An 8961-nucleotide genomic window follows, 5' to 3' on the forward strand; every position below is an offset into this window, starting at 1 on the left:
TCATGTGTTTATGTATTGTTAGAAATTGTTAATATTGTTAAGTTCAAGTTTAAGTTCATAATTGTTTTCTTCGTCGATCTTGTTATTTGTTTAAAGAATTTAGTTGTATTAAAGGAATATATTGTTTTAATCGTTTAATCCGTCATGTTTGTTGTCTTAAAATAGATTCATTCATGTTCATACTTTGTTTGGATGATCTTGAATCCGAATTTTGTATAGTTTGATTTCTTGTTTACCATTTATGATTATTGCTTGAATTGTTCTCATAATCTTGTTTTAAGTTTAATATAAGAATTGTTTGTTGTAATGTTGTTAGAGTTGATTTTAAGTTCAATATGATTGAATTTAGAAATCTTCATACTTTGATTGTTGTTGTTGTTGAATCCGAAAATAGGATTGTTTGTTGCTAAAATATTGTTCAATCAAATTTTAGTTGTTCTTTGTTGTTCAATTCGTGTTCATGTGATTTGTTGTTGAAATGTTGTTAAAATCGTGTTCATGTGATATTGTTGTTATGATGTTCATCCATGTTCATATTGTTGTTTGAACATTGTTAGAAATTGATCATATTGTCTATATTTTGGTTAAGTTTGATTAATTGATGTGTTATAGCTGATGGGTAGTTTGGTAAATTTGTAGTACGTTTAGGGGTAGTTTGGTAATTTCAGTAAGGTCGGAAGGGGTAGTTTAGGAATTGTACATTTTGAAATTGTTTATTTGAAGCATGGGGGACAAAATGAAATGGGGTGGGTTGTGATATGATTATTTAATATAAAGGGGGGACAAGATTTAAATTAAAGGGGAATCTTGCATTATTTTAAATAAAGCATGGGGGACAAAATATAATGGGGTGGTGTGATATATTTATTTAATGTAATGGGGATGAGTGGGAAGATAATGGGTTTGGTAGAGAAAGGGATTGATTTTAATTGATTTATGGGATGGGATATATATATGTGAAGTCTTGAACACAAGAGGGGGAGAAAAAAAAAGAGACAGAAAAAAAGAGATTGAAAAAAAGCTGAACATTTATTCCGAAAAAAAAAACATTGAAACTCTCAAGAAAAGAAAAAAACATACAAAAAAAAAAAATTTGAAAATTAGAAGAGAAAGTAGTACACACCTGAGAAATATTCTGGTATACAGGTGTAGAAATTAAGGGTTGAAGATTAACTAGCCTTTCAAAAATCTGAAAATTTCCTTTGGTTTCTGTCCATTATTTTCGGCATTCCTGGATTTTATTTTGAATTTTTCAAAGCTGTCACTGGGATTTTCGTTGACTGGTTATTGCTGGTTATTGTTGCTGTTGCTGTGTTACGTATTACGTTGCTGACTTTCTTCTTCTTATATTGACAATATCAGGTACACAACTGTAATTTTGGCATTTTGTAAGCTGAAATGAAGAATGGAGTGTTAAATTTTTAATTTAGTTTAATTTAATTTTTGTATTGTATTTAGGTTATTCATGTATTATTATTCTGTAAATCACTGTCATCGGCATAACTAGGCATATTATAGCGACATATTAAATAACGCCTTTACCAGATTATTAGGAAATATATTTAAGCCTGATTATTAATTAAAACTGTTTAATAAAAAAAATAGAAGAAATAACGTAAAAATGGCGTTATTGAATCAGTTTGGCAAAAATTAACTAAGTTCCTTATTCAGAAGGTTTTTCGTCAACGATAAGTTAATCCGAATCATGTAGTCAATTTCAGTTATAACATGAATTAGTTTGCAAACAAGTATTAGGACATGATGAATTAAAACAAAGTTAGTTAATGTTAAATTGTTTAAATTTTCAGAAATATGATTTAGTACTCAAGTTTTTATTTTTATTTCTTTCAATTTTCAGTATTTGTAAATAATTAGTTTCAATAAGCTTAAGTCTTACTAATAATTTGAATTTTAATCCAACTATGGGATAATTATTTTTTTTTATTTTACTTTTCGATAATTCCATTTTGTATTTATGATTATAATTTTATTACTTTCTGTTAATATTTGTTTTTCTCTTCTATTTAATATGTCATTTTCAAGAATGTAGATATTGATTTTATATGTATAAAAACTTAGTAATAATAAAAATGTAGTCATTAAAGGATATTATTAAAGGATATCGCTAAAATAAATAGATGTAAATAATACAAATTTTATAGGATTCTCCAATCTCATTTATTTATTTAATTATTAAAAAAAATTTACTTAGAATTTGGGATGGATTGTTTAGTGAATTTCACTTCCTTCCCCAAAGATAATGACGCGTTAGACTCTTTAGGCGCGATTTAATTAATTTTACCTTCTTAAACTCGGATGCGCATTTCATGCGACCCAAATCTAAATCCTAAAACATCAAATAAAATATGTTTCGTATTGTGGGTGCATTTCATGTGACACAATCCAAAGATATGTTTTAAGCGATGTTCACATTCCTAAAAAAAATAATAATTATAATAATAAAGCGGTAAAAGATAAAAATTGCACATGGTTCATAATTGTATTAAAAATCAGATAAATAAGCCGAATATAACAGTTGAGCGACCGTGCTAGAACCACGGAATTCGGGAATGCCTAACACCTTCTCCCGGGTTAACAGAATTCCTTATCCGGATTTCTGGTACGCAGACTGTAATATAGAGTCATTCTTTTCCTCGATTCGGGATTAAAATTGGTGACTTGGGACACCCTAAATCTCTCAAGTGGCGACTCTGAAATAATTAAACCAATCCCGTTTCGACTGTCCTTTAATTGGAAAAAAACTCCCTTGTACCCTCGCGGGGGCGGAAAAAGGAGGTGAGACAGCTCTGGCGACTCTGCTGGGGACTTAACCCAGAACCAGTGGTTCAGGGTTAGAAATTCGAGCTCATATAAATTGTTATATTTGGTTTTATCTGATTTTTACATGATTGAGCCTAATGTGCTAAATGCTGCTTTTACCGCTTTGATATTACGTGAACTGTGTATAAACTGTGCCGAAACCCATCTCCTCTCTGAGTCTTCTAAATCATGAAGAAGGGTGTACTTCGTACGACTTCTTTTCTGTATAGTGTCAAATCCCAATTTAGAACGAGGTTCGGACAAGTTGCTAAGCCGGTGAAGCTTCTGTATTCCCGGTACGCTACCCCCCCTCGGCTCGAGCTGTCCGCTCGGGTAAGCCAGGTCTAGAACAAACACCCAGGTTCTGAACCTAGTATAACAAAACCACATGTCGGATCCCTAGTAGGAACGTTTGTTTGCATCACGTGCATCTGACTTTGGAGGCTCAACACAGGGGTTGGGTCTGTCTAGGACAGGTGCACCAAAAATGAAAATGACCATCCTGATGCATCTTATTTGTTTTATGTGCATTTATTTGCTCGGTCTTGCATGTTGACCGGCTTCTGAGTCTCGGGAGTGTAAAAAATAAAATAAAATAAAAATAGCAAGTGAAAAGTTATTTGATTAATTTAGAAAAAATCAGTGTCCAAGTACTGTCGAAGTGCTGCCGAATTTTTTTTAAAAAAAAAACATATATATATTTTTACTTTTAGAATTGTTGGTTTGCCTAGAAAGCAGAAAGTGTGTAGGAATAAGTCTTTTATTTTAATTTGCTTTATTTAAAAAAAAATGAAAAATGAAAATAGTTTTTTTATATAAAAGGAAGTGGAAAAATTTGTTTGTTTTAAAAAAAAAAAAAAAAAAAAATTAGTTAGTTTATAGCCTGAACTACGCGGGTATGATTCTCACCGGATGTGAGATCAGAGGCAAACCTCTTTGGTTTCGGCTCACCATATTCAAAAAAAAAATCCAAAAATATTTAACATTACTCACTTCTTTAGAAAGTTTTTCTTTTAGACCTCAATTTTTTTTAAAAAAAAAATATATTTCCTTTTAATCTCAAAATCCCAATTATTTGTTTAAAAGATATTCAAAATAAAATTCAAAAATATTTTTTCTGTAGTATTTCTTTCATAAATTCAGAATATTGGTTCAAAAATATTTCCTTTCTCCTTAAAAGTTTTTTTCAAGAAAAAAAAATTTATTAAAATCCAAAAAAATATTTCTTTAGAATATAGATAGTTTTTAAGTCAAATAAAAGTTTTTCCTTCTTTAATCACTATAATAAATGTGCAGGATGAGCACAAGTCAAAATGAACCATTCTCAGTGTGTAGCGAGGTCCCTTCACAACTCCACATGTGGTGGAATGATATGGGAAAGGATAGTATAAAGATAGTGGAAAGAGTTTTGGGAGGTTTTGTCGATCTGTTGAATATCAAGCCAAGGACAGATATCATCGAGGCTCTAATACCGTTCTGGGACCCAACCCGCAACGTGTTTCGTTTTGCTGACTTTGAACTTTCACCTACACTAGAGGAAGTCGCCGGATATGCGGGGTTGAATGGGAAACTAAGAGGGCAGTATTTACTTTCACCAAGACCAGTATCTCCGCACGCGTTCTTGGATTTGCTAAGCATTAGTCGGAAGGTACAGAATGATGATTTGTCGAAGGGATGTTGTACTCTCCAATTCTTGTATCAACGGTACGGAATTCCTCAGGGTTTGGAAGAACCAAACCTCGGATTAATTCACACTGGGAACAGAATCAAGTGGGAAGCAAGACGTACTTTGGCATTTATCACAGCATTTCTGGGAGTTGTGGTCTGTCCCCGCAAAGATAAAAAAATAGAGATAGGCCTTGTAGGGATGGCCGATGTTGCAATCAAAAGAACCGACAGTACTGTGGTTCCTTTGATTTTGTCTGAAATCTACCGAGCTTTAACTATATGCCGAGAAGGAGGCAAGTTCTTTCAGGGATGCAATCTGTTACTCCAGCTGTGGATGCAAGAACACCTCCATCACCGAGTGGGATACATGAACCACGGGTTGACTGAGAAAAACTGCATTAGCGGCTTTGAGAAACGAATGACAGGCGTCATATTTCCCGAAGGCGTCGAAGCATGGCTTGCACAATTGAGGTCAACAACAGCCGACCAAGTTGAATGGGCATTTGGGTGGTTGAATGATACTGAGGTAATATACATGGCGGCCGAGGAATGTCATGTTCTTTTAATGGGACTTCGTAGCATCCAACCATATGCTCCTCATCGGGTACTGCGCCAACTAGGAAGATTTCAGGTAATTCCCACTGATGAGGATCTAAGCAAGCACGCCATTGAGTTGAGTCCAGGAGTCGTGTTCCCCGAAGGAAAAATTAGAAAGTTGTGGCACGAATGTAGATTCCTTGAACCCAAGACTATGGTTCGAGAGCTGGCTAAGGGTGAGGTAGACCCAAAATACGATGTTTGGTTCGGGAAAAGGTTCCAGATTCGTCAGAGGCCTGCCAAAAGAGCTCACGTCCAACAATTTACGGATGATTCGCAGGAACAGTGGGGCTGGTTAGTGAGAGAGGAAGGCTACCGGGTTGAAATCGGGCAGCTGAAGCGACAAATTGAAAGGCTTATGTTTGAAAACAACGTTCAAGTAGCCTCAGAGCAGGGTGAGAAGAACAAATTAGCCAAAGAAAACCAGGCACTGAAAGCCCGAATTCGCCAAGTCAGTAAGAGTGATAGCGACCGACAGAAACGTCGCTCTGATGAAAGGTTGATAGCGGAATTGAGAAATCAAGTCAGCCAAAGCCGAGAAGACTTGGAGAGATCCCAGGCTTGTATAACAAGAATGCGGGTCAGGTGGGCTACAGTTACAACATCACGGAGAGAGCACCTATGGAAAGTAAAAAGGGACTATGAAATGAGTGTCGCGACATTGAGAGAGATAAACTCCATTCTCAATAATCGGGTCCTCAAACAAGCCCAGGATGCTAGAACATATAGAGAACACTACCATGAGTCGATAGCCCGGATGGAAGAACAAATGGAGAGGTTCCAAGAGCAGCTCATTGACAATACTCGAATATTGGGACTAAAGAATCAACGGATAGAACAGCTGTGCATAGAGAGGGATAGAATCAGGGGTAGGATCAATGATATAGGGCGCTATATCACCACAAAGTGCCTAACATGTGAAGAGATGCCTCGTGATGTCCTATTTGCCTCAATCATGGGTTATGTCCATCAGATCATGGAGGAACTAAAAAGCTTGCAAAGAAGCCTGGCCCCCAAGCCCGCGGAAAGGCCGAATGATGCCTCGCGGGCACCAAAATTCAAAGCTTTAATGTATCCCTAGTTCAATCTTGCACTTGTTTGTTTTTCGAGTCTGTTGTCTACCCATATGTTTTTTCCTTTTCTTCAAACATTCTCAAAAAAAAAAAAAAAAAAAATATATATATATATATATATAAAGTCTGTATTTTTTGTTTTTTCTGTGATGGCTTGTAATAGCATTATTTTTGAGTAATATAAAAAAAAATATTTGGTCTTATGGCACGAACTACGCTTGGTCTGATTCGTGCGGGGTCACGATACGTAGGCAATCTCTATAGGATTCGACCGTAATTAAAAAGAAAAAAAAGAAAAAAAAGGAAGAATATATATTTGTCAGAGCAAAAATAAGTCGGGATGATGCATACGGTCGGAGCAAAAGCATGTTAGAAATGATTAACTGCCTAGGAGCATTGCATCCCCCTAACGTGCAATTACAATATCTGTTAAGACTCTAACACTGACAAGTTTGTTGTTTTTCCAATCAATATCAGTTAGTTGTTAGAGCATACTGGCAGCGTACCATTATCAGACAAGATCAAAAGGTCCTATACCAGAAAGCATGACTGGGTCAGACAACAGCGTTGAGTCAGAAAAAACGGCCAATCAGATGCTGAAGGAAGCCCTGGAGAAAATGGAAAAAATGAGGCTAGAAATGAATGAAATGCAGATAGCCTTAGCTAGAGCCCAGAAGGGGCAAGAACTACCCGTTACTCCTACCCTCCAACCAACACACACGCCGGAATACCCTTCTCCCGGTCCTTCAACAAGTTTCCCAAGCCATCACTATTATCAGGGAAGAGAGGCTTATGATTCCCAAGCTCCACCACCCACTCAAAACCCTCCTCCACCAAATGTTCCCGTCTTTGTGGCACCTCCCCCAGCCCCATTGCACAGATCATCTAGTGAGCCACTGTTTCAGGCTCACGATACACAATACTACCCCCCTGAACTCACATTCAAAGCACCCGAGCCACATACCTATAATCCCCACTTTGAGGTCCCGGCGGAGATTGAAAAGCCGGCTAAGAGCCCAGAGCAGGACGAGGTGATGCGGAAATTTAAAAGCCTGGAGCAATCCTTCAGGAACATACACGGGTTAGGTAACCAAGTCAGCGTGGCTTACAAGGATCTATGCCCTTTCCCTGACGTTCAATTACCAGCAGGGTTCAAAATGCCCAAGTTCGATTTATACGAAGGGCATGGTGATCCTATGGCACATCTACGAGGTTTTTGTAGCAAAATGAGGGGAGCAGGGGGCAAAGATGAGCTATTAATAGCTTACTTTGGCCAGAGTTTGAGCGGGTCGGCGTTAGAGTGGTATACAAGACAAGATCCGAGCAGGTGGTACACCTGGGATGACTTAGCACAGGCTTTCGCAGGACATTTCCAATACAACCTTGAGATAGTCCCAGACCGTCTCACATTGCTAAAGCTCGAGAAGAAACCCGGAGAGAGCTTCCGGGAATTTGGGTTCCGATGGAGAGAACAGGCAGCCAGAGTTGATCCCCCAATGAGAGAAGGAGAAATGGTGGATTACTTCTTACAAACTCTCGAGCCAACTTACTTTGGTCACTTGGTGACGTCAGTTGGCAAATCATTTAATGAAGTTGTGAAAATGGGAGGTATGATAGAAGAGGGACTTAAGTCCAATAAGATCCTGAGTTATTCAGCAATTAAGGCAACAACTCAGGCCATTCAGAGCGGCACGGGAGGTGCGCTAGGGAAGAAAAGGAGAGAGGAGGTCACGACATTAGAGGCCGACAATTGGTCCAGATCTAGAGGTCCTTCCCCTCATTACCAACCCAGACCCCATCGTCTAAACTACCCACACATTCCAAATTACCCTCCACAACCCTACTACCAACCACAAGAACAACATTTCACCGTCCATCAAGCCCAGACATACACCCAACCTCCGGTTCGCCCACAATGGCGCACGCCGGTTCCCCACAATACATACCCACCTCCACATAACACATACCCACCACCACAAAACACCTATCCACCACCAAGAGCCTACAGGAACCCTCCAGGGATGGGTTTCAGGGGAAATCCGGCCGCCAGAAATGAAAGATTGCAGAGGCAAAGAACTTTTACTGAGTTGGGGGAAACTTATATTGCCTTGTTCCACAAATTGAGGCAGTTGGGTTTATTAAATCCTGTTGAGCCTAGATTACCAAATCCCTTACCCCAAAATATGGATCACTCGGTAAGATGTGAATATTGTTCGGGAGCTCCCGGACATGATACCGAGAAATGTTGGAGGCTGAAACATGCGATACAAGATCTTATTGATACCAACAAGATCGAGGTACAGGCACCGGAGGCACCTAACATTAACCAGAACCCATTGCCAAAGCACCCTGAAGCCCACATGATCGAGCTTGTGCACGAAGTAGGGGAGCCGAAGAAACCCCCACAGACAGTGATGATGATCCGTGCCACTCCAAAAGAAAAATCGATCAATGAGGAAGCAGGGGTACAGTTGAAGGGGGAAGATGTCAAGCCAGTGGTGATATTGGGGAAGAATCCATCTGCCGCTACAAGGAAACCAGAACCAGCCAAGTTGGTAATAACGGGAGCATCATCTACACCCGTGGTTGTTGTGAAAGGGGTCTGCAGGGAACTGGTCATCATAAAACCAGTAGTCCAAACACCAATGATTGATAGCAAGGCTGTGCCTTGGAAGTATGAAAAGGCAGTGGTGATGTACAAGGGACAACAAGTGGAGGAGAATAGTTGTGAGGCGCAGGGACTGACTCGATCAGGACGGTGTTTTGCTCCGGCGGAGTTGAGAAGACCCAATCCAGCTGCAAT

Source organism: Nicotiana sylvestris, chromosome 3 (genome assembly GCF_000393655.2).
Source record: "Nicotiana sylvestris chromosome 3, ASM39365v2, whole genome shotgun sequence".
Taxonomy (NCBI): Eukaryota; Viridiplantae; Streptophyta; class Magnoliopsida; order Solanales; family Solanaceae; genus Nicotiana; species Nicotiana sylvestris.